At 39.5% G+C, this 27799-nt stretch overlaps 1 protein-coding gene and 1 pseudogene across 7 annotated transcripts in view; one reads left to right on the top strand and one right to left on the bottom strand.

The window, feature by feature from the left end:
• SH3GL3 (SH3 domain containing GRB2 like 3, endophilin A3) overlaps positions 1–27799 on the bottom strand; it is a 302977-nt gene that overhangs the window by 119194 nt on the left and 155984 nt on the right. The window lies entirely within an intron of this gene.
• On the top strand, positions 11121–12221 carry LOC130845012 (actin-related protein 3-like; annotated as a pseudogene).

Raw genomic sequence — 27799 nt, 5'->3', positions numbered from 1 at the left:
TCAAAGGAAGCAGCAAACATCCTGGATGAACGTGGGAAAAGGGATGGAGAAATGGAGGTAACAGTAGTTAACCCTGGATAACGGAAATTAAGTGGTTTTAGCCTTTTTCCCTTAGCTTTGTTGTGCTGCTTGAATCTTCTTCTCAAGTAGGTACTTATCATCATAATTAGGGAAAGTAGACCAATAAGCCTGATTCCTAGAGTCATACTCAGAAGTCAGCCTCATTTCCTGGGAGTCATATAAGATATAACATCTGCCTAGAGAATGCCATCAGAAGAAGCAAAGCATTCCATGAGCCACAAAACACACCAGCTCTTTACAAGGCACCCCATCCACTAGCACAAGCCATACTGGACTTTCAGGTCCCCCTATTCAACCCCGATACACAGTATTACAGCTTTAGAACTGAACAGGATCTTTGTCAAAAAGTCGACATCGGTCTTCTGGGTCAGGGGAGGCAGATGACTGACAGTGCCTAGATGCTCACTAAAGTCCCCATGAAAACTAATAATAGCAATAGGTCTGGACAAGATAAGAGTCCACTTAACATATACCAAACTCAGAAGGATCTTTCACTGATGGGAAGGAATTCGAGTATATAGTCACTGACCAGTGAACATCAGCCCCAAACCCTGAAGTGGCTGCAGTGTGCAGCTGAGCACATGGTTCAGAGAACACACCCTTTCCATCACATTGTAGATTTGTGCACCTACCATATAGTTTTCTAGTAAGTAGCAGTCCCATGACCTGCTCTTACAAATTCAGTATGTAGAACACCGCAATGTTACCACACATGGAAGTCAGGATCTCGAGGAACAGGTGCCTTTTTCTAATTCACAAAGAGCACCATGTGGGCTAGCAGTGACCCCATGAATATCCTAACTCCACTGTCCACTCCTACACAAAACCAAGGGATTCAATTCAAAGCACATAACCAGCCTGACACTGCTGGGAACTCCTTTCTGAAGAAGTCAAGTCCCTATAGTCTCATCAATAGCTTTCGTCCCTCATCCATCCTGAATCAGCAGCTCCTAGGGAGCAACCGAGCATGGTGCAGAGCTGACCCGACCAACTGCCTTCCTGGGTGACCTGGGAATAGCGCCTGCAGGCAAGTATACATTTTCATGCTACGAGAGATTGATCAGAGATCAGGCCCTCAGGTCCTGTAGGGCCAACATCCATTTTATCACTTGTCAGAAAATGGATGGTGGGGGAAAAAGAAGCCATGTGAGCCAAAAAGAGCTGCCCAAGATGCGCGACAGACCAGAACTGTCCCATTGGAGACACCAGCTCAGCTGCTGGCCTGTCAGGGAGGACAGGGAAGGCACTGTGAGTGAACAGTACATCACATCCAGGAGCCAACACTAGGCTTATTCATAGATAAGTAAATAGAAACACAACGGTTTGAGGCCTATGACCAGAATTTGAAGTGTAAGAGGACAAAAATAGTTCCTCGAGGAATTAGAGCAAAGACCTCCTTGCACATAACTTTATGGCAGGGAGGAGTAGAAACTGCTTTGGGTCTACTACAGGAAACGAGAGCACATTCCTCCAAAATAGGCCACGTACAAAACAGAAGAGGCAAATATATCCAATAGAGTGAACTGAGTAAAGAAGAGACTGCAGAGAAAATTAAAACATCATAGCCAAATTATAGGAAATTCGAGGCTGAGAGGAACGTGCTGCAAAACAGCATGACAAAACAACTAGATACAGCCCAAAGGTGGGACAGCTAGCCTGGTCACGTCAACAAATTGATGTCATGGGAGAAAAAAGAACAACAACAAAAAAAATCAGGTGAAGGGAACTCTTCTAGATTATAAGAGATTTTAAAATGACCCAGCAATTCCACTTATAGGTATGTACCCAAAGGAACTTGAAAGTACTCAAATATCTGGACATAGTTTTATTGTGTCCTGAATGTTTGTGTCTCCCCAGCCCCAAAATCCATATGCTGAAGCACTAACTCCCAATGTGATGGTTATCTGGAGGCAGGGTCTTTAGGAGGTAATTACATTTAGGTAAGGAGAATGGATACCACAATGGGATTGGTATCCTTATAATCTGAAGAAGAGTCTAGAGCTCTCTCTTTCCCAAAGACATCTGGGAATAATGAGTGAAGTTTGCATATAGGCTGGGCATTGAATGATATAAAGAATCATTGTTAGGTTTGATAATGGTAGCACAGTTAAGGAGAAAAATGCCTTTATTTTTCAGATGTGCACACTGAAATATTTGGTAATGAAATGTTAGGATGTCTGTTAAAATATTTCAGTAAAAAACGAAGATGAAGCGAAGGTGGCAAAATGTTAACAATTGTGAGATGCAGGTGATGGGGTAGGGATGTTAATTATATTTTTCTCTTTAGTCTTCTATATATTTAATTTTTTTTCATAACGAAGGTAAAAAATTCCAAATCAAAATCCCAGCAAGTTATTTTGCAGATATTGACAAACTGATTTTAAAGTTTTATATGGAGAGGCAAAAGACCTAGAATAGCCAAGACTGATATTGAAGAACAAAGTTGGAGGACTGATGTTATCGGACTGTAAGGCTTACTATAAAGCTACAGTTAAATAAGACAGCATGGCATTGGTGAAAGAATACACAAACAGATCAATGGAGCAGAACAGAGAGCTCAGAAGTAGACCCATAAATATGGTCAACTAATCTTTGACAAAAGAGCACAGGCAGTTCAATGGAGCAAAGATAATCTCTTCCACAAATGCTGCTGGAACCAATGGAACGACCAAAAGACTATAAAATTCAGAATCATCTAGATCTGCTTTGCAAATTGGGGCAACTTCAATCTACCTGGGAGCAGCTTTGAGAAATTTCTGGAAGGCATAAAGCCGGCAAGAATGCCTGAAGCAAAGACGGATGAATCCCTCGCTAACTGGTCAGACCAGCACACGCAATGGGATAAATAAAGGGCCATAGGGTGGAAGTCCCGTAGATGCCTCGAAAAGAGCGCTCGTGGTAGTTCCTGATGAAGGAGGTAGACTGCCTTACCTAACCTTGGGAAGACATACAAAGAGGAAAGGAACTGTTGGCACAGCAATTAAAGAAAACCCTGCCATAGATATCCCTCAGTTACACTCATTATTTCCACAAACATTAAGTGCCTATTATGTGAAAGTGGGCTGCGAATACAGTGGTGTCTGTCGCATCTAACACCATGGTGTCAAAACACACGTAGTGTCTAACTTCACAGTGGCTACGCTATCCAATCCATTCCCTCTAGCTACATATGGCCATCTAAATTTTAATTTTAATGAATTAAAATTAAATAACATTTTTAATTATTTTTTTTATTTTTACTTATTGGCTGCATTGGGTCTTCACTGCTGTACACTGACTTTCTCTAGTTGCGGTGAGTGGGAGCTACTCTTCGTTGTTGTGCGCGGGCTGCTCATTGCGGTGGCTTCTCTTGTTGTGAAGCATGGGCTCTAGGCACGTGGACTTCAGTAGTTGTGGCACATGGGCTCAAAAGTTGTGGCTCACAGCCTTAGTTGCTCTGTGGCATGTGGGATCTTCCTGGACCAGGGATCGAACCCATGTCCTGCACTGGCAGGTGGATTCTTAACCACTGCGCCACCAGGGAAGTCCCTAAATAATATTTTAGAAATCTATCACAGTCACGTTAGTCACATTTCAAATGCTCAATAGCCATGTGTGGCTAATGGCTATCAAATCAGGCAGCTCAGATCCTAGAACATTTTCATCATCACAGAAAGTTGTTTGGGCAGCACTGGTCCTAGAAGGTAACTGCAAGCTTCCTTGAGAAAGCTAACCTATACATTTAAGCCTCTCTCTTTTCATCCCTTCTGGGCTGACCGAGCATATCTTACCTGCTAGAAATAGACATAATAAAGCTACCTTCTTAAAGCGCAAGAAAAAAAAATCACCTAACATAGGAAGAAAGTTCGTAGTTCAACATAACAGAACTAATCTGAGAAATAAAAATAAGTACACCCATAAGAATCAGAAAGCAATGGAAGAAAGCATGAAAGCAATTCACTTATCCTATTCCTAAGTGGGACATTGCATCTCTGGAAAAGGGACCAATTGAGATCAAGATTTCTACGCATACAAAACATAACTGTCAAACTAAAAACAGGACAGCATTGAAAAGCCAGCTTGTATATCAAAGGAAACCAAGTCAGAGACTTCAAAGACAAGCTTGAGAGAATCTTCACCAAACTAAAAAAAGTTAAGACATTGTTATGTTTGTAGAAAGAAAAGAGATTTGGAGAGCACGCCCTGGGAGGGCAGGGGAAGTCAATATACATAATAACTAGAATTTCATAAGGATAGAAAAGAATATGATATATAAAAAGGAAAGACTATTTTATGTCCAAAAACTTTTGTACATAATTCATAATAAGAATTACAAACAGGAAAACCACACAAATGTCTAACCATAGATGATCACCTAAATAAATTATTACAAGATATAGGATGATGGATTAGTATACTTAATATATAAAGTTAAATCTGAAAATGGCAATTAAGTAGAATATGGAAAATATTAAAAGATAATTTACAGAAGAAGAAATGCAAATGGCCACCACATACGTGAAATCAATATACACAACTCAAAACGATACAACATGTTTTTAAATTTATCATGATGGCAAAATTTAAAAAGAATAATACCCAATGTTGGCAAAGATATGGTAAACAGGCACTCTCAATTACCACTAGGTGACAGGAGAAATTAGAATCATCTTTTCGTCAGGTAATATATTGGAAATGACTGTCCCCTCTTTAATGTCATCTTCTTTCAATAAGAAATTAATTCCTTCCCCCATAACAGATTTCAGTGCCCCTCTAGTGGCTTTTTACAATATTTATTTCTCAAGTAGAACTGTCTCAGGTAGAAAATATCAAATCCAAAAGTACAAGACAGAAACAGTAAGAGTAGCTGTCTTTGAACGAAACCCAAAGCATTTATTTCTCTGGACAAGTTAAAGAAAGTATTTTCATCAGAAAAAAATAATCAGTCCCGGAGTCTCCAAAAACCTTCACACAGCGCTAGGGAATACTCTACCATCAAAACGCACTGGTGTGCTCTTTCAAATGCATCATTAAAGAAAAACACTGCATGGTTTCCTTTTGCTAACCTGAAATTTCAGTACTTGAAAAATGTTTGCCTGGTTTAATGCAACTCACATCAAAATCAAGTAAATTAAGCCATTTCTGAAGTGAACTATATCAAATGGGCAGCAGGGGAGAGCAGAAGTACTATAGCTTAAATGCAGCTCCACCTCAGTGGAGCAAAACTGACAAATTACTGGAAATCCAATGGCTGCCTAATCTTACAGCGTCACATCACCCCTGGTTCTAAAGTCATCCACTGAAAGATGATTTCAGCATGTTTCCATTCTTTGTAACAGGAACTAGTTCCCTTAATGCACAAAGAACAAATAAATAGGTGCCAGGAAAGACAGCACATCCCAATGAATGTATTTCCAAGGTGGATCCCAAATCACACATGATGAGAGGCACCGAGCAGAAGGGAAGTCCAAGCTTTGTGATCTTCCCAGGCTCATCCTGACCCCATAAAATACAAACTGTGTGCTTTGACAAAAGTTGCACAATCTCCGTGTGCCTCAGTTTCTTCATCTGTCAAAAAGGGACAATAGCATCTTCTTCACGGTGTGGTGAGAATTGTATGAGATAAAGCCTGTGAAGTATGCCTGGTACGTGGTTGTTATTTTATTATCACATCAACATGATAAAAATGTAGTTTGCCATTAATTATAACAGTGTAGATAGATGAATTTATATTGACAGACTCCAAAGGAATAGAAAGATAAAAATAACAGCATACAGGTGGTAGGATTAATGGGGATTTTTTTTTAATAAATTTATTTTTTATTTGTTTTTTTGGCTGTGTTGGGTCTTTGTTGCTGCGCAGGCTTTCTCTAGTTGCAGTGAGTGGGGGGCTACTCTTCTTTGCAGTGCACAGGCTTCTCAGTGTGGTGGCTTCACTTGTTGTGGAGTACAGGCTCTAGGCACACAGGATTCAGTAGTTGTGGCATGTGGACTCAGTACTTGTGGCTCATGGGCTCTAGAGCACAGGCTCAGTAGTTGTGGCACACTGGCTTAGTTGCTCCGAGGCATGTGGGATCTTCCCGGCCCAGGGATCAAACCGTGTCCCTGCATTGGCAGGTGGATTTTTAACCACTGCACCACCAGGGAAGCTCTAAAGGGGAATTTTTTTTTTTAACCTGAAGATGTTTTCATTTGTGTCGTGATTGTTTTAAAATAAATACAAATCAGAGAAATGATTTTGATGCCCAAAGATACCACTAAAAATTATTTTTCATTCAAAGGACTTTCATCTTACATCACAATGGACATGGTAAATTTAGTTACACTGAATGAACTGAAGAAACTCAATGAAAAATCACATATTAATAAAAAGCTAGCATTTATTTAAGTTACTACACCACAAGCATTCTACTCAGCACCATGCACATATCTATTTAGCGAATCCTCATCACAAGTCTAGGAAGGAGGTACTATTATTATCTCCATTTTACAGATGAGAAAACTAAGGCACAATAAGTAGCGTACCCAAGATCACAGAGCTGGTAGGTGGCAGAGGCAACAGCACACATTAGAGGCAGAAAGCAGATAGATGTTGTCAGTGTCCTGCCCACGGTCCCCCAGGACTCACCTCTAGAAGCTCAAGACTGTTTACTGCAAACACCTGCAACTTCCAGGCTGGAGTGTTTTTTTCCATCTTCATGACCATCAGCCCATGTTTTGGCAAACTGGAAGTACCAAATAGTTAATGCTCCCAGGAGCAACCCTCAGCCAATGATAGCAGGGCAGTTGGTAAATAAACACCCCAGCCCCCTGCCTAGGCATGCTGTCTCTGAGCGTTCCCCAGAAAGCCTGAGCCCCAGGTGCTCCCACAGGTCACTAATTTGGTAGCACACCCTTCACTGGCTTCCTTCTCTCCCCTGTCTCTCTTCCCCACTCCCCCACTGGTTTTCCTGGCATCACCTCAAAACCAACAACAACCAAAAAGCTGCTTCCCCACAAATTCCTGTTTCGAAGTCTGCTTATGGGAGCCTTCAAACCAAGAAAACAATATATATATGCAGTCTGGCTATGCCACTCCCCACCACCAAACACCCTAACCACCAGGCTATACTACCAACACTATGAGTAAAACAGCAAGGGGGTCCCTTCAGTGTCGATCCCAAATGTGCTCATCTTTGAAGGATCCTAAAAATATGCACCCAGCCCTTAAACGATAAATTACTAAATGCAGACCTTAATGTACGCAGTATGGAAACATGTAGCATTGTGGGGGGGGTTGAGGGGGAACTGAGAGACCTAAGTCGTCACCCAAGCAGGGCTTCTGCTCCCCAGGGACCCAGAAGTAGGTTCTCACAGAAAGACCTTAGGAGGGCGAAGCTTGGCCAAATTCTGCTTTAAGGAACAGAGTTTGATTTCCTGTCCCAGGAAGAAGGCCAGAGGAGAAAGTTAACAGCTAGCACTTATTGCATGTTTATTACATGCCGAGACCTGTGCTAAGTACTTCACATGCATTAACTCATTTAATCCTCTGAGTCCACCGTGTTGGAGCTGTTTTTCTCCCCATTGTACAGAAGAGGAGACTGAGGCTTACAGAAGGGAAGGGGCTTGCCTAAGGTTACACCACTACTACACTGCTAAGCTGGGATTCCAACCAGGTCTCCCTGACTCTGAACCCAAACTCTTCACCAACAGGCTATATGACTCCCTTCTAAATGATCATTATAATAAAATCACCATTTATTGAACTATATTATGTGCAAAGCACTTTAGATATGTAATTTCTTACCCTCAACACAACCCTCCAAGTTAGAATTGAGCCAGATACTATGTAAGCTTCATAAATACATCAGCCCTATGAAGGTAAACCCATTTCACAGATAAGAAGACTGAGGCACAAAGAACCATTTCCCTAGCAAGTGCCAGTGCAGAAAGCCAAGCTGGCCCTACTCTCCTTCCTACCAGGCTGGGGCTCCTTGGTTCCATCATGCTCTTCATCTTACCTGCAGAGAGACCCAGCTTCCTCCTCTGCAAACCCTGCTTAGTCAGTGCTTAGAGGTAACTACGACTGATCAAGATGTCCTGCCTACTCAGAGGAAACCCAGCAGCGGTCCGCCCAAGGCTCTGCCCTTTCCATAACCTGCAAGTTGTCCCAGGTCTTGTCTTCTCAGAGTGATGTGACCCCGTCCCATTAGCTTTCGATGATGTGGCTTGGCCCTCACTCTCTGTTCCTACTTTGGGTCCATGCAATCTCCCCTGCCTCGTACCTATCTTTTCTCACTGCCCCAAATGCCCTTAAGAGATCTCAGTGAGCAAATCAGTAGCCTTTCAAAGAAAAAATATATCATGGATTCTATAGGGCTTTTCGTCCTTGGAGAAGTAAATTAAATAAATCCAATAATATTTGTTCCTTAACAGTCTACGCTGGCCTTCTGATATTACATTCCTTATTTTGATGACAAGTTTCCAAGAATTTTTCAATTATGGCAATTTCAGCTGATTTCCATTCCCAAAGAACCCCCATCTAAATCTACCAAGGAGAATAGATACACCATATTTCTTTAAAATATGCATGTCTGGCAACTCAAAAGGGTACCATCTGGTTCGCATAATTTCTGCATGAAGTCTCTGAAAAGCCTATGCAACATATATAATCTATTCCTGCTGCAGTAGAAGCCAAAACATTCCATTGCTATTGTACAAATCAACTCGGGTTAACTGAGGCTGAAATTGGCCATGGTCCTTGCAATGATCAACTCCCTTAGAACACGGCTCACCAATTAAAATATACATATTTAATCAAAGTCATGCTAGAGAGGAAAGATAAACATGAAAATGACATCACCCTCAAGAATCATTTTTGAGCCCTGGGAAAAGTAAGTAGAGAACTGGCAAGAAAAGCAAATTGGGACTCTTTCAAAATGAAGCAAAGAAGAAGGCAAAATAAAGTCAGAATAATTAAAACAAGAAGGGGACGATGATGGGAGTGGAGGGAACCCAGTGGGAGGAGTAAGCACTGTTTCCCTGGTGAGGAATTACAATGAGGTGCATGGCAAAATGTCTAAACACCTGTAAACAGAAAACACTATTTCCCCATCCGAACACATCCATCCACGGCCATTCCTTGCCAGCACTGTAAACTCTGGGTAGAGGAGGAGTTTGTCGGTGTGTGACAGCCGGTGGGGTATTACCAGAAGTGACTTCGGGGTATGCAACTCTCCTGAATTACAAAGTAAGAATGTATTCCAGAGCAAGGCTCTTCCCAGGTCACCACGATGAATCAGAATTGTTAAGTGATTGGAGATCCTCCAAAAACCACACAACCCAATTGCAGATGCAGACAAAACATTTTTAGTGTTCTGTCCAGGGCTGCAGAAATGTGCACACCAGCATACGTAAATTCCCTAGACTTACAGCTCAGAGCAAACACTTTCTGTAAAGGACCAGATAGTAATATTTCAGGCTTTGTGCTCTATGTTGTCTCTTGTCACAACTATTCAATTCTGCTTTATGCCATAGACAGCATGCACGAAAATGAGCTTGGGAGTATGTTCCAATAAAACTTTATTTACAGACACTGAAATTTTAGTCATATGTAATTATCAGGTGTCAAGAAATATAATTCTTTTGATTTTTCAGTCATTAAAAAATGTAAAAATCATTTTTAGCTCACAGGTTGTACAAAAAAGATAGGCAACTGGCTATATTTGACCCATGGGCCAGTTTGCCAACTCCTGATTTAGAGCTTCTATTTAATAGAGGCTAAACAGGTGACATATGGTTCAAATGACTGATGAAGACACCTTGGACTTATGCAAAGATTGAAAATCATGAGGAAGAGACTGGAGGGTAGCAACAGATGTATCTCATGCAATGGTGACACGTGCCACACTGCATTTGTCTTGGAATCACGTAGGCCTGTCCTTGAGTCCTTACGATAGCACTGCCAGCTGTATGACCTTGAACAAGTTTTACTTAACCTTGCCAAGCCTAATTCCCTCCCTTGTAAAAGGAGAAACAAGACTAGTACCTTCTTTTTTTTCAATAATCATTTTTTTAACTGAGGTACAGTCAATTTACAATGTTGTGTTAGCTTCAGGTGACAGATATATGTGTGTGGTGTGTGTATTTTCTTTTTCAGATTCTTTTCCATTATAGGTTAGTACCTTCTTGATAGAGGTATCAAAGAGATGAAATGAGATGCTGTCTCTAAAAATACTTTGCACAGTACCCAGCACCTCTACAAAATAAAGCTAAGTAGCATTATGATTATACTCATGAAATGATTAGTTGATTGACTGCAAAACATTTTTCTTGGGCATGAAGATAACATTTCCTGGATGTGAAGAAGTTCCAACTCCTAATTTATGAAAGTCAAAGCTCAAAACAAAGTAGATGCCAGAGTCAAACATAAAACTAACACAATAAAAGAATATTTTAATTTTGGTGCAACACCCCAGTGATTCAGCTATTGGGAGTCTGGAAAGCTCCAATTTCTATAAAAGTTGTGAACTTAAGTCACGAGAAAAAAATGCAAGCATAGACAGTCATTCAGTCACTCAACAACCATTTCTAAAGACTTCTGGGGGACTTCCCTGGTGGTCCAGTGGCTGGGACTTCGCCTTCCAGTGCAGGGGGGTGCAGGTTTGAACCGTGGTCGGGAAGCTAAGGTCCCACATGCCTCGTGGCCAAGGGGCCAAGGCATGGAATGGAGGCAGTGTTGTGGCAGGTTCAGTGGAGACTCTGAAGATGGTCCACATGAAAAAAGAGAATCTTAAAAAAAAAAAAAATTCCAAGACAGCCTGCCAGCCTGGGTTGTAAAAGTGGTAGCCACTGACCAAGCCTGCAGGCTTCTCACTTACTGACTGCGCTCCCTGGCTCTGCCTCTCACTCCCCAACAGAGAGAGTGGCCAGCTGTGGATGGTCAGATAGCTTCTATCGCCCCAATCAGCACCAAACAGACAGTAGCACCAAACAGACAGTGACAGTGGCAGCAGCAGTGGACGAGGAAGATGGTGGATGGCTGCCGGACTGTGTGCTGGACTGTGGAACAGAGTATTGCTGTTAAGGAGTCAGCAAAATTGGATGAGCAAGCTCAAAAGAGGGTGGTGAAAAGTGTTGATGACCTAGAATTCTTCACTGCTGATGAAGCAACAGGAAGACCTTCATATGCAAAAAAGTGGCCAATCCACCGTGGCATTGTTGAAGAATGGGACTTGATGAAAAGGTTTATGGATCAAATGATCTTTAAATATTTAAAAGTAGAACCTGAAGACCAATTTTTTTTGACTGAACCTCCACTGAATACTCCAGAAAACAGGGAATATACTGCTGAAATAATGTTCAAGGCTTGTACATTTCTGTGCAGGCTATTCTTGTCTTAGCTGCATCCTGGAGTTCAAGACAAGTCGGAGAACGGTCTGTTGATTGGTATGGTAATAGTGGAGACGGTGCCACCCATGTTATTCCTGTGGCTGAAGGTATACGATTGGCAGCTGTATTAAGCACATTCCAAACAAGGGATTAAACAGAACATATTTTATTCAGCAGTTGCTGAGAGATGGATTGCTGCTTCTCAGAGCAATCCTTGGAAACGTTAAAGGAGCACTATAGTTATGCCTGTCCAGATTCAGTAAAAGAATTTAACAGGTATGACACAGATGGAGCAAAGTGTACTGGAATCAATGCTCTCTCAAAGAAAGAATTTTTCATCAGAATTGGCTATTGAGAGATTCTTGGGACCTGACTTTTTTTTTCATCTAGAGTTTGCTAATCCAGGCTTTACTCAACCTATCTCAGAAGTTGTAGACAAAGTAATTCACAACTGTCCTACTGATATCACACATCCTCTCTACAAGAATATTATCCTCTCTGGAGGTTCAACTATGTTCAAGGGCTTTGGACATCACTTGCAAAGAGATTTGAAAAGAACTGTAGATGCCAGGCTGAAATTAAGGGAGGAACTGAGTGGTGGTAGATTGACACGAAAACCTATCGATGTACAAGTCATTACACTCAAAATGTAGTCACACGCAATTTGGTGTGGAGGCTCCACGCTGGCTTCCACGCCCGAATTCTACCATGTATACCACCCCAAAAAGGATTACGAAGAAATTGGGCCTAGCCTTTGTCCTCACTATCCAGTGTTTGGAGTCATGTCGTAAAGTTGACTTTGTAGTTATTGGAGTTAGGGAGGTAAGGAAGAAATAATCTTTCTGATTGCCTTTTTTTGTCTGCATGGCTGATTTTGAGGTTTTAAAACTGACTTGAAATAATAAGACCAAACCCAATTACACAGGAATATTTTAGTAAGTTATCAACATGGGAATGTAGAGGAGAGCCAAAATGATTAAATGTTTTTCTTCAGATTCAATATCTGAATCATACATGTAACAAAAAGAAGCAGGTGTTCATTCTTTTTGTGCCCTGATAGGTTCTTTAGTATTGGATTAGCCAAGATTTATTTGATGGATTTATCGGTATGTAGATAGCTGTATAATGCTTGAATTGTACACTTCTAAGTGTACAATGCAAGAGCTTGTTTATATTTCATACTTCTCCATCAAGAGAAAAAAAGTCACAGGAAAAGTAGTATTGGAGGGAAAAAAGTGGCCAAGGACAAATTCAAAAAGCAGCCTGTGACACTTGGCAAAGACACACGCTCATAGGATTTCAGTTATTATGCACTGCTTCCATATTCTGTGCCCCACAATGGTTTTCTCTGCAAGTGCTTTAAGAACTAAGAATCTATTATCTTGGATTAACTGATGTCTGATAGTGCTTTCTGTTTAACTCTCATTCTGTTTCTTACTTTAAAGGAAAAGTAAAAACAAGACTATTAGACCGGTATTTCAGTTCTATAGTGTCTTTTCTTATTTAAAAAATGAATCATTTGATTACCAAAATTGGTAATTTTTAAAAACTAACGTCATTTTAGTAAAGGCACAAATTTCTTTTGAATACTTGTTTCAAGCTCTTTTAAGTTAAATCTATTCTCTTCAAACCTCTGCAACAGTTCTTTAAAATCACAGCTTTAGCAAACTGACTTTTTATGTGTTCTAAACAAATACTTGTTAACTTTTAATATGTTGAGTGCTTTCATATTGATAACTGGATCTCCAATTGATATTTTCATTTGTATAACTCATTTGCAGTCTGAAAATTTTTTTTTGAGTTCCAGTCTCTGACATATCATGGAAAGTTATCTTTCATTGCATTTTAAAATATCTGGATCATGAAGAAAAAATGATGAAAATAAATTAAAACTAAATTACCTTTAAAAATGTTAATTAAAAAAGTAGAGACTTCTGTGTGAGAAGTAGCTTGCAACATCTGGTAGGAAGGCCCAAGAAGTAACGAAAATGATCGCAGTACAACAAACATGACATTACTGATGTGTGTACACCCAGCGTTCAGGCAGCAGTGAGGGGAAGCAATAGTTCTGGAGAAGAAGGAGGAAGAATAAAAGGAAGCTGGGTGAATTGGAGTTCTCCAGGCTCTGAAGATGGGGGAGAATTTTCCAGGCAGAAGTAGCAAAACAGGCAAAGGACAGAATGAGCCCAAAGCTGCTGGAGAATGGAGGTTGAACATTGCTAGAAGGAGCTGAGACCATCACACACCAACTTAAAGAACTGAGAGTCTACCCTACGCTTGTAGGGACTCCATGGCAAGCCCTGGAAGGGGAATGACAAGGTCAAATTTATGCTAGTGGCAACCAGGTACGGAGTTCACTTAGGCAAGAGCCATAATCCCAGTGAAGCAGGGTAATGTGGTGGGGATAGACAGGAAGGGGTGAATGGGAGAAATATTTTTTAATGGTTTCCTAACTTTTATTTTCGACATCAGCTATTTATTTGGCAGTCTGTGCATATCCTATTAGGAACAAGCACTCACTCATAAATTCAAAACAACCAAATGATCATGAGTGAATACCAAGGGAATTTCCTTTAGCATATTCAATATATTTCCATGATCCTTGAGATTGGTGCTGGAATTAGTTGAGAGTATACAACTATCAACACACAGTTAACTAAGCTGGTACTTCAGGAGCACTGTCTATTACATGTAAAACATTCATAGCTGTATAGATGCACTTTTTCTGCATGCTTTCCAATAGGATTTTTAAAATTAATTTTTATTGGAGTATGGTTGCTTGGGGAGAAATATTTAGAAGGTAGAATCTACACAGGACTTACTGGCTTCATGTTGAGGCTGGGAGGAATAAGAAAAATGAGAAACTGAAATAAGCCACAAAAATAGCCTAGAAGCAAGAAATGATGGTAGATTCTAGGAGAGACAGATGACATGGTCTGCCAGTCTACAGTAATTGTTGAGGTGATGGATGTCAGCTTTGAAGCCAAGGACAGCCAGGGAACAGGGAGAGAAAAAAAAAGCAAGGGAAACACGCACATCTAATGCACACTGCCAAGCATGCGCAGGTAAGTGGGAGAGAATGGCCAACAGGCAAAGCAGCAGGTAGCATACACTGCTGTATCAGACATTCACTGGATACGTCCTACATGCTCCTTGGGTAGTTCTTGGACACTTGGTACATACACTAAAATACATAAAAATAAACAGATTCAAATGTAATTTAATATTGCGTTTTAACCAGTTATCTGTTTCAAGTAATTATGATGGCAAGCAAAAATATTTCATACCTTTTCTCTCTGTCCCACATAGGAACTAGTTTATTAGACGCTGCATTAGTTAATTCATTCTTTTTTTTTAATGATTTCTACCTCCACAGTGCTTAGGCACCATTTGGGTAGTGTATATATATATCTAACTATATTTATTTACAGTCTTTATTGAGAGATGTGGATGGACCTAGACACTGTCATACAGAGTGAAGTAAGTCAGAAAGAGAAAAACAACATATATTAACACATATATGTGGAATCTAGAAAAATGGTACAGATGAACCGGTTTGCAAGGCAGAAATAGAGACAAACATGCAGAGAACAAAAGTATGGACACCAAGAAGGGAAAGCCGGGGGAGGGGAATGAATTGGGAGACTGGGGTTGACATATATACACTAATATGTATAAAATAGATAACTAATAAAAATTTTTTAAAAATTTAAAGAATATAGTAATGTTACTAAAAATATTAATCCATTACTTTTGTCCTTCTTATACTGTAATGTATACTGTGATTTTTAATTTTTTTTGTCATGACTATATAAAAAAGCCAAATGTCATTTACCATGCTAAAGAAAAGACTGAATATTCTCACTCTCTCTTCTCTGTATAGAAAAATGATTATATATAATGTAATATGTCAAGGAAGGGAGGGAATACGGGGATATGTGTATAAAAACAGATGATTGAACTTGGTGTACCCCCCAGAAAATAAAAAAATAAAAAAAAAAAAAGCTAAAGATAATGTAACATGAAGAGGTAATCCAAAAGGATGTACCTCCCCAAAAAAAGCATTATAAAGATGTGTCAGGCAATTAACAAAAATAATTTTATTATTTTTCTGGATTTTGTAATGGTTGTGGTATTTGACAGCTTCTTAAAATCTGCATTTTGTTTTATTTCTTTTTTCATTTTAAATAAATATTCACTTTCAAATCTAAAGAAAAAATAGTCTTTATTGAATTTTGTTACACTATTGCTTCTGTTTTATGTTTTGGTTTTTTGGTTTTTTGGCTGCAAGGTGTATGTGGGATCTTAGCTCCCAGACCAGGGATCCAACCAGCACCCACTGCACTGGAAGGCAAAGTCTTAACCACTGGACCACCAGGGAAGTCCCAGGTAATTCATTCTTGAGAAATCACGTTCATCACACAGGAAAGCACAAGAAATGGAGGGGCCTTCATAATTGCTGAGGTCAAGCCCTCACTCTAAGATGAGAAAGCTCTGTGAACGTGGGGCCTTCCCTTTACCTCTCTGAGCTCCCTCTCATTTGTTAACCCTTGTGAATGAGACTTCAGGCCAAACACTAGGACACAGAGGAATTAGGTCCATACACTTTTCAAGGGCTGTTCATCTTTTCTCGTTTGTCAAAACGGTGAAAAGAGCAACTACTTGAGCAGGTGGCTGTGACGATTACATACATGTAAGTTCCTACTTACAGTCTGTACAAACAAAAAATGCTCAATAAGTGGAAACTCCCATGAAGAACCTCTAATATTGGTTTCATTATCCTCATTTAGAGATGAGGAAATCAACCCTAAGGAGAGTTAAGTTACCTTCCCAGTCACACTTCTTGGCAAATGTGCAAAACCTGGTTTTCCCAACTCCAAATTCCATTCTTTCCAGTACTCCATGCTACCTTCCCTGGCAATGAGCCCTCTGGCCCACACACCCCCACAATTAGTCATCACGGCCAGCTGGTGAGGCTATTAGCTCCCCTGTTTTGGCACAACTGCTGTTTATATACAGGCCTCCAGCCTCTGCAATTCTTTCCACCAACAGCAACAGAGGTTCAATTCCTGGAAGTTCAGCTTCAAGACATCGTAGAATGGAGCTGAATGAAAGGCACATTTAATAGACTTGATTTAACAATGCCCACTCAGGGGGCAAAAAAAGAAAAGAGAAATTCCTTAATTTTCTCAGTTGCTTCTACGCCCACTTCTACTCCTTCAAAATAAACCTGGGCCTCCATCCACTGTCCCCCAGGAAAGAAATCCACTGCTGAAAATCAAGAGAAATAAAAGTGAATTATTGGCCTTGAGCTTCCAAGACCCCCTTGGAAGGGTCTAAGTCTTTGCTATTTATGGCCAAATTATGGAATTTTATAGATTGTTCCACTCTGAAATTTCTGCATTACATGCTAACTGCTAACATTACTCCTAGTCCTGGATGTCACTCCATCATTTTGAGAACTCAACCCTTGAAGAGACGTGACCATGAGGTTTAGACAGCAATTCTGTCTTTTCTTGGAAAAAAACACTTGATCTAAGATATCAATTTGAATAGCAGGGATCCAGGATAAATAAAATTCAAGGATGTTGGTTAACTTTTGTTAAACAAATTTTACGAGATACATAAAATTGATCAAAATCTGTCTTAAGATATGTAATTTTTATGCACGAGGTGCTAAGGCTCAATGAGAGCACCAGGGAAGGGGTCCTATCTTCCTTAGACCATTCTAGAAACTACCTATTCTTGCATCCTCTTCTCAGAATAGTCCCGAATAGGTCACTATGAGCAAAGGGCTCGCTCCCCCTCATTTCTTGCCAACATTCCCGCAGTTGTATGAGGCTGCCCACTCACTTCAAAGCCTGCCTTCTGCTGCTCTGCCCACTCAGCACTGCCGAATTCGTATCATGACTTGACAGCTCTCTGCCCTCACACCTGATCATTCCACAGTTCCCACATTATGCCAGCCAAGCTCCTTCAAAGAGCCTAACACAACAGCACATGGGCAAACGCTCAACTCGGTTCCATCCAATCTGCCTTCCTACAAGGTTTCCAGGAACAGTCTCAGATGAAAAGCCAAGAGCTGTCTCCAGAGACCAGAGGTATCTCCTTAGCAAATACCGGCAACACCACAGGTGACCAGGAATCATCCTTCTACTATTCAAACAGGAGGAGAAATCAACCTGCAGATGAACTGTTTGAGCCATACATGCTAGTCTAAGACGTTTAAGAAAAAGTCACAGGGCTTCCCTGATGGCACAGTGGTTAAAAATCTGTCTGCCAATGCAGGGGACACGGGTTCGAGCCTTGGTCCAGGAAGATCCCACATGCCCCAGAGCAACTAAACCCATGCGCTACAACTACTGAGCCTGCACTCTAGAGCCCATGAGCCACAACTACTGAAGCCTGTGCACCTAGAGCCCTATGCTCCACAACAAGAGAAGCCACAGCAAAGAGTAGCCCCCGCTCCCTGCAACTAGAGAAAGCCTGTGCACAGCAACAAAGACCCAATACAACCAATAAATAAATCAACAAAAAAATTTTTTTTAAAAAAGTCACCAACCATTTGGCAGTGGATCATGTTAATACATCACACATGTTTCTTTTGGCCTGCAGAGCTTTTTTAAAATTTAAATTAATTGCCAATATTTCAAAACTAGGGAATTTCATTTAAAACATCTGGATTTTGCACATTCCTCCCCTCAAATCAAGAGCATCCAGGCAAATAATAGGTGGGAGTTCCACAGAAGCAGGCCATCCAGGTTCCAATCCTGACAACCTGCTGAATGCTCATTCAACACCAGTGGACGGTTCCGCGCAGTGTTCAAAAGGCTTCGGATTCCATAAGGGACAAACAGGACAAGAAATGACCAGACAGTTGTACCTGCTAGGAAGGGATTTTTATTTGGGTAACTCAAAGGACTTCTGCTTCAGGGAAGCTGGAGTAGATATCCTTCTCTCTATTCCTCCCACTAACTACAACCAAAATCCTGGACTTTATATATATAACACAAACCCAAGAAGGCCCTAACAAGTGGACAGAAGGAGGCACACTGAGTAGGCACCTCAGGGCCCAAGAAATGACACAGTGGTGAGCTTCCTGAGTTTTTTTTTCCCTCATACATTCAAAACTTGAAGCTGAAGAAGCAGCAACCTGGAAATACCAAGAGATGCAGGAAAATAAATAAATAAAAAACCTCGATAAAGGCCTGCTCTCTCCAGCCAAAGGTCCAGGCTAGGGGCAGTCTAGTAAGACAGAAATGATTAGATAATACTCCAAACGCCACAGAAAGAACTATGACCCTAACCCCATCCACACTGGCAAAGGATGAGTGGAATGTGGGAACTTGCACATTTGCCAGGTTATAATGAGGTGACCCAACTCCCCCCTCATCCCCGCAATTCTCTCTTGCCCAGGGTGGTGCCAGAGAAAGCCAAGGAGGGAGCCAGTACTTCATTCCCACCAGGCAGTAACAAGCTCCACCCAGACCCCTCTTCAGCGTCAATGGAGACCATGTGGGAAAGCCTGGACCTCCACTCCCACAAGTAGTAACAAGGCGCCCTCTCACCCTCCTTTCTGGGGTATATCTGAGAAGGCCTCAGGAACAGTCCGGACTTCTACCACCACCCAGTGGTAATGAGGCCACCCCCTCCCATAGTGTGAGTCAAGGCCCCACGGGGAACAGCAACAAGGCATTTCTACCCATCTCAGCCAGAGAGGTATCACCGCAAGCCTAGTGAGGTGCAGAACTCCCACTCCTGCATAGCAGTAAGGAGGCACAAACCCTGAATGTCAACAGCCCAAGTGAGAAACCTGGACATTTACACCCACTTGGAAGTAACAAGGCAATGCCACCACCTTCCCTTGCCAAAGCAGTGGGAAAGAAAGCCAGTAGAAACAATTTAAATAAGATCCAGAGTCTCATAAAATAATACCTAAAATGCCTGAGTTTCAATTTTAAAAATCCTACCATTGGACTTCTCTGGTGGCACAGTGGTTAAGAATCCACCTGCCAATGCAGGCGACATGGGTTTGAGCCCTGGTCTGGAAAGATCCCACATACGGCAGAGCAACTAAGCCCGTGCGCCACAACTACTGAGCCTGCACTCTAGAGCCTGTGCTCCGCGACAAGAGAAGCCACTGCAATGAGAAGCTCACACACTGCAACAAAGAGTAGCCCCCTCACCACAACTAGAGAAAGCCCACACACAGCAACTTAGACCCAATGCAGCCAAAAATAAGTAAATAAATAAAAAATAAATCTTAAAAAAAATATTCTACCTTCATGAGGGTATGGCCAAGATGGAGGAGTAGGAAGACCCTGAGCTCACCTCCTCCCAGGGGCACACCAAAATTACAACTATTTACAGAGCAACTATGGATGAGAATGACCTGAAGACTAGCAAAAAGGGTTTTCCATAACTAAAGTTGTAAAGAAGGAACCACCATGTGACAAGTAGGAGGGGCAGAGACATGGTATAGCCAAGACTCACACCCCCAGCTAGGCAACCCACAAACAGGAGGATGATCACAACTGCAGAGGTTCTACCCTAGGAGTGAGGGGTCTGAGCCCCACATTGGGCTCCCCAGCCTGGGGGTCCTGCACTGGGAACAAGTTCCACAACAACTGATTTGCATACAGGAGAGCCAGAGCTGTAGAAAAACGGCTCCACTCTTAAATGGCTCATGCAAAATCTCACATGTCCTGAGACTCAATGCAGAAGTGATAATTTGAAAGGAGCCTGGGTAAGACCCACTTTCTGACCTTAGAGAGCCTCCCAGAGAAGCAGGAGGCAACTAGGATTCCCCCAGGGGATGCAGATGCTGGCAAGGGCCATTTTGGTAGCCTATCAGCACTGGGGCTTTCCCACTCACCAGCCAGTTGATACCAGCTCCGGGACCCCTAGGACCCGCAGCCAGCCATGCCAGGACCTGGCCCCACCCACCAGCAGGCCAGCAGCAACCACACAAGGCAGGGCCTGGCAGCCAACCAAGCCAGGGGACAGTCCCACCTGCCAGTGCACTTACAGTAGTCAGCCCTGTCTCAACAGAAGGGCCCACTCAGTCCACATAGAAGATATTGCTAGAGCATATACTTTTGGTGGCCAGAGGGGAGTGTGCTGCTGAGCCCCATAGGACATCTCCTACATAAGGCCACTTCTCTGGATCAGGAAAAATAAACAACCTACCTAATACGAAATAAAAACAGTTAGGCAAAATGAGGTGACAGAGGAATATGTTGAAGTGAAGAAACCAGATAAAACCTCAGAAGAAGAACTAAGCAAAGTAGAGATAAGCAATCTACCTGATAAAGAGTTCAAGGTAATGATCATAAAGATGCTCAATGAACTTGGGAGGAGAATGTATGAACACAGTGAGAAGTTTAACAAAGAGTTAGAAAACGTAAAGAAGAACCAAACAAAGCTGAAGAATACAACTGAAATAAAAAATACATTAGAAACAATCAACAGATTAGATGATACAAAGAAGCAGATCAGCAAACTGGCAGACAGAATAGTGGAAATCACCCAAGCTGAAGAGAAAAAAACTTTTTTTTAATGAGGATAGTTTAAGAGACCTCTGAGACAATATCAACCATACTAACATCCACATTATAAGGGTCCCAAAAGGTAAAGAGAGAGAGAAAGGGACAGACAACTTATCTGAAGAGATAACAGCTAAAAAACGTTCTTAACCTGGGAAAGGAAACAGACATCCAGGTCCAGGAATCACAAAGAGTCCCAAACAAGATGAACCCAAAGAGATCCAGAAAGACACGTTATAATTAAAATGGAAAAAAATTAAAGACAGAGAGACTCTTAAAAGTAGCAAGGAAAAGCAACAAGTTACATTAAAGGGAACCCCCATAACACTGTCAGCTGACTTTTCAGCAGAAACTTTGCAAGCCAGAAGGGAGTGGCATGATGTATTTAAAGTGATGAAAGGAAAAAAGAACCTACAACCAAGAATATTCTACCTGTCAAGGCTATCACTCAGATTTGAAGAAGATATAGAGAGTTTTACAGACAAGTAAAAGATAAGAGTTCAGCATCACTAAACTGGCTTTACAAGAAATGTTAAAAGGACTTCTCTAGGCAGAAAAGACCACAACAACTAGAAATATGAAAATTAAAAAAGGAAATATGTCAATGGTGAAGGCAAATATATAATAAAGGTAGTAGATCAGCCCCTTAAAAATATAGTAGGAAGGTTAAAAAACAAAAGTAGTAAAATCATCTATATCCACAATAAGTAGGTAAAAGATGAACAAAAGATGTTAATATGAAGTCATAAACATTAAATGTGCGGCGAGGGGGAGTAAAAAGTGCAGGGTTATTAGAATGCATTCAAACTTAAGAGATCATCAACTTAAGATAATCATGTACATATGTAGGTTGTTATATATAAACCTCAGGGTGACCACAAACCAAAAATCTGTAATAGATACACACATAAAAAAGAGAAAGGAATCCAACATAACAACAGAACAGTTATCAAATCACAAGGGAAAAGAGCAAACAAAGAAGAAAGGAACACAAAAGAACTACAAAAAAAAAAAAAAAAAACAATTAACAAAATGGCAATAAGTGCCTATCTAATCAATAATTATTTTAAATGTAAATGGACAAAATGTTCCAATGAAAAGATACAGAGTGGCTGAATGGATATAAAAACATGACCCATATATATGCTGCCTACAAGAGACTCACTTCAGATCTAGACACACACAGCCTGAAAGTAAAGGGATGGAAAATGTTATTCCATGCAAATGGAAATAAAAATGAAAGCTGGAGAAGCAATACTTGGACCAAAATAGACTTTAAAACAAAGACTGTGACAAGAGATAAAGAAGAACATTACAGAATGATAAAGAGATAATCCAACAAGAAAATATAACAATTGTGTGTAACAACTGCTAGCCATAGCAACCAGACAAGTAAAAGAAATAAAGGGAACACAGATTGGAAAGGAAGAAGTAAAACTGTCACTGTTTGCAAATGACATATACTAGATATAGAAAATTGCCACCAAAAAGCTATAAGAACTAATGAATTCAGTAAAGTTGCAGGATACTAAATTAACATACAGAAATCTGTTGTGTTTCTATACACTAACACCAAACTGCCAGAAATAGAAATTAAGAAAACAACCCCACTTATAATTGCATCAAAAAGAATAAAATACCTAGGAATAAATCTAACCAAGGAGGCAAAAGACTTGTACGCAGAAAACTATAAGACATTGATGAAAAAAATTAAAGATGACACAAACAAGTGGAAAGATATACTGTGCTCATGGATTGCAAGAGTTAATATTATTAAAGTGACCATATTATCCAAGGCAATCTACAGATCCAATGCAAAAATACCCTATCAAAATATCAATGGAATTTTTCACAGAACTAGAACAAACAATTCTAAAATTTGCATGGAAGCAAAAAAGACCCTGAATAGCCAAAACAATATTAAGAAGTAAGAACAAAGCTGGAGGTATCACATGCCCAGATTTCAAACTATACTACAAAACTACTTTCATCAAAACAGTATGGCACTGGCACAAAAACAGACACTTATATGGTCAACTAATCTACTATAAAGGAGTCAAGAATATACAAAGGGGAAAAGACTGCCTCTTCAATAAAACATTAATTCAAAAAGATATATGCAATCCTATGTTCATTGCAGCATTATTTCCAATAGCCAAGATATGGAAACAACCTAAGTGCTCATCAATAGATAAATGGATAAAGACAATGTCATACACACACACACACACACACACACAGTAGAATACTACTCAGCCATAAGAAAGAATGAAATCTCACCATTTTCAACACCGTGGATGGGCTTAAAGGGTATTGTGCTAAGTGAAATAAGCCAGACAGAGAAAGACAAATGCCATCTGATTTCAGTTATATGTAGAATCTAAAAAACAAATGAACAAACATAACAAAACAGAAACAGACTCATGGATACAGAGAACAAATCAGTGGTTGCCAGAGAGGAATGGGGGCATGAGTGAAACAGGTGATGGAGAGTAAGAGGTACAAACTTCCAGTTACAAAATAAATGTGTCTCAATGATAAAATGTACAGTATGTGGAACATACTCAAGAAGATTGTAATACTTTGTATGGTAAAAGATGGTAACTAGACTTATAATAGTGATCATTTTGTAATGCTTGGACATATCAAATCACTATGTTGTACACCTGCGACTTACATGGTGTTGTAGGTCTCTTACACTTCAATTAAAAAAAAATCACCATCATGCCAAGAACCATGAAGATCTCAAACTGAATGAGAAAAGACAATCAACAGATGTCAACACCAAGACTACAGAACTATTAAAATCATCTGATAAAGATTTGACAGGAACCAAGAAGCAATTATAAACATGCTTAAAACTAATGAAAAAAATAATAGAAAGTCTCAGCAAAGAAACAGAAGGTAAAAGAACTAAAAAGAAATTATAAAACTGAAAAGTACAATAACAAAAATGAAAAAATTCAATCTGCAACTCAACCACAGAATTCAGGAGAGAGACAAAAGAATCAGTGAAATGGAAGGTATAACAATAGAAATTACCCTATCTTAACAACAGAGAGAAAAATAAACTGAAAAAAATATAGAGAGCTCAGTAACACATGAGACTATAACAAAAAATCTAAAATTCACATCATCAGAGTCCCAAAAGGTGAGAAGAAAGAGGGCAGGGATGAAAAAGTACTAGAAAAAATGATGGCTGAGAATGTCCCCAATTTGGCAAAACACATAAACCTACAGATTCAAGAAGCTAAATGAACCCCAAACAGGTTAAGGCAAAAGAAATCCACACCAAGACACATCATAGTCAAACTCCTAAAAACTAAAGACAAAGAAAGAATTTTAAAACCACTGAGAGAGAAATGACATCTAACCTATAAAAGAAAAACAATTCAAATGGCAGCAGACCTCTCATCAGAAATTATGGACGTCAAAAGAAAGTGGCATAGTATTCAAGTACTGAAAGAAAGGAATCATCAACCCAGCAACCTGTATTCCAAAATGAAGGGGAAATCAAAACATTCTCAAGTAAAGGAAAACTAAGAAAATTTGTCACCAGCAGACTTATCCTAAAAGAATGGCTAAAGGAGGCTCTCTAAGCAAAAAGGAATGATAAAAGAAGAAACCCTGAAACATCATAAAGAAAGAAAGAACACAGTAAGCAAAAATATGGGTGAAGAGAATAGACTCCTACTCTTTGAGTTTTCTAAATTATGTTTGATGGTTAAAGCACAAATTATAACACTTTATGATGTGTTTCTAAATGTACATGGAGGAAATATTTCCCCAGTTATATTATACAAGGGGAAAGATAATGGAACCTAAAGAAAACTAAGTTTTCTACCCTTCACTGGAACTGGTAAAATGATGACACCAGTAGACTCCAATAAGTTACATATATAGAATGTAATACCTAGAGCAGCAACTGAAAATGCTATACAAGAGATACAGGTATCTCACCCTACTTTTCAAAAGTTTGCTTTATGCCACTTTGCTTTTACAAAAGACCTACATTACTATCTGTTTTCACTAACAGAAAGAAATCTGAAGAGGATTTTTACTTTTACAAAAAAAAAAGGAGAAAAGCAAAAAATAGTGTTCAGCATTTGTTTTGCAGTGAGCTGTTACAGAGGCAGCACACACTCTTGGCACCACCAAACTCAATCCCTGGGAACTATACTCAGCATCTCAACATCAAGCTGGGCTTTGAACTGTATCTGTCAGCATATGTGCTTTATCTCAATTTATTTTATGCATCGCTTATCAAGATGTATGCGAAGGTAATTCCTTCTTTACTTTATGCCATTTCAGCTTATGAAAGGTTTCATAGGAATATTCTACTTTGGATAGTGGGGAAACCTGTACACTCAAAAATGTTATACATAAATCAAAACAGAATTCTAAAAAAATTCAAGTAACACACAAGAAGGCAAGGAAAAAAAGACAAGAAATAAAAAACAAACAAACAAAAAAATGGTGCCCTTTAGCCCTAACATATAATTACATTAAATGTAAATGGTCTAAAAACACCAATTAACAGACATATTGGTGGAGTGAATTAAACAGCATGACCCAACTGTATGCTGTCTACAAGAAACTCACTTCAAGAACAGCAATATATGCAGGTTAAAAGTAAAAGGATGAAAAAATATATACCATGCAAACATTAGCTATATTAATATCAGGTAAAGTAGACTTCAGGGCAAATAAAATTACCAGAGACAGAGAGGGACATTAAATAATGGTAATGGATTTAAAAGGGTAAATTCATCAAGTAGACACAGAAACCCTAAATGTGTATTTATCAAACAGTAGAGCTGCAAATAATGCAATGCAAAAACTGACAGCAATGAAAGAAGAAACAGACAAAATGATAATTATATTTGGAGACTTCTCTCAACAATTAATAGAACTAGACTGAAAATCAATAAGGATATTGAACTCAACACCACTACTGACCAATAAGATTTAATCAATATTTATAGCATATAGCACCCAATAATAGCATATACACACTATTTTCAAGTACCTTCAGAACATATAACAAAGTAGACTATATTTTGAGCCATTAAAAAAACCTCACAAAATTTTTAAAAGTCAAAATCATATAGAATGTGTTCTCTAATGGCATTGGATTAACCTAGAAATCAAAAACAGGGTAAAATAGAAAAAATTACAAGCACTGTAAATAATCCATGGATCAAAGAAAAGTCTGAAGGGAAGTCAAAATATACACTGAATGAATAAAAATTAAAATACAACTTATCAAAATTAGTGAAAAGCAACTAAAGCAATGCTGAGAGGAAAATATATAGCTCTCAATGCATACATGAGAAAAGAGAAAAGGTCTCCAATCAATAATCTGCTTCCCTCAAGAAGCTATAAAAAGAACAAAATAAACCAAAGCAAGTAAAAGGAAGGAAATAATAAAATAAGAGCAGAAATCAATGAAATTGAAAATAGCAAAACAATGGAGAAAATGAAATACTGACCTGGCTCTTTGAAAAGATCAATATAATTGACAAACCTCTAGCAAGACCAACAAAGAAAAAGGGAGAAGGTATGAAATTACCAATATCAAAAGTCAAAAAGACACATATGATAAGGGAATTGATGATAATGATTAATAGGAGAATACTATAAATACCTCTTCACACATGAATCTGAGAACCTAAATGAAGTGGACTGATTCCTTAAAATATACAAACAAAACTCCCAAACGAGAATCTCCAAGCCCAGAAGGTTTCACTGGAAAATTCTACTAAATGTCTAAAAAAGAATTAACATCAATTTTACATAATCTCTTCCAGAAAACAGAAGAGTGAGCACTTCCCAATTCATTTTATTAAAGTAGTGTTACCTGATACTAAAACTAGACAAATACAGTACAAAAAATAAAGACCAATATCCCTCATAAATATAGAAACAAAAATCCATGACAAAACATTAGCAAATAGAATTCATCAATATATAATAAGAAATATACACTATGATCAAGTGGGTTTTATTCTAAGGACCCACAACTGGTTCAATTTTCAAAAATCAATTAATGTAATCCACCGTATTAACAGGCTAAAGAAGAAAAAAAATCACATAATCATATAAACTGATGTAGAAAAAGCCTTTGGCAAAATTCCACACCTACTGAGACTTCCCTGGTGGTCCAGTGGTAAAGCATCTGCCTTTCAATTCAGGGGACACGGGTCTGATCCCTGATCAGGGAACTAAGATCCCACATGCCATGGGGCAACTAAGCCCGCATGCCTCGACTGCAGAGCCCACACACCCTGGAGCTTGCGTGCCACAACTAGAGAAGAGAAAATCCACACACCACAACTAGAGAGAAGCCCACGCACTGCAACAAAGAACCCACATGCTACAGCGAAAGATCCCATGCCTCAACGAAGATCCCTCATGCTGCAACTAAGACTCAACCCAGTCAAAAAAAAAAAAAAAAAAGAAAGAAAATAAATAAATAAATAATTTTTAAAAAAATTCAACACATTCATAATAAAAAGTCTCAGAAAAAATAGAATTATAGAGGAACATCTTCAATGTGTTAAAAAGCATCTACAAAAAATCTACAGCTAATAAAATTCTTAACAGTTAAAGACTGAATGGCTTTCCGTAAGGGTGGGGCACAAGGCAAGGATTCCACTATCAACACTCATTCAAAATAATGCTGGAAGTTCTAGCCAGTGAAATAAGGGGGGAAAAAAGTAAATAAAAGGCATATAAAATGGAAAGAAGGAACTAAAACTCTCCCTATTTGCAGATGACATGACTGTCTATAAAAAAGTTTCCAAGGAAAATACCAAAAACCA

The sequence above is a fragment of the Hippopotamus amphibius genome, chromosome 2, assembly GCF_030028045.1.
Source record: "Hippopotamus amphibius kiboko isolate mHipAmp2 chromosome 2, mHipAmp2.hap2, whole genome shotgun sequence".
Taxonomy (NCBI): Eukaryota; Metazoa; Chordata; class Mammalia; order Artiodactyla; family Hippopotamidae; genus Hippopotamus; species Hippopotamus amphibius.
Note: the sequence above shows the minus strand (reverse complement) of the source record. Positions and strands in the feature narration are given on the sequence as shown.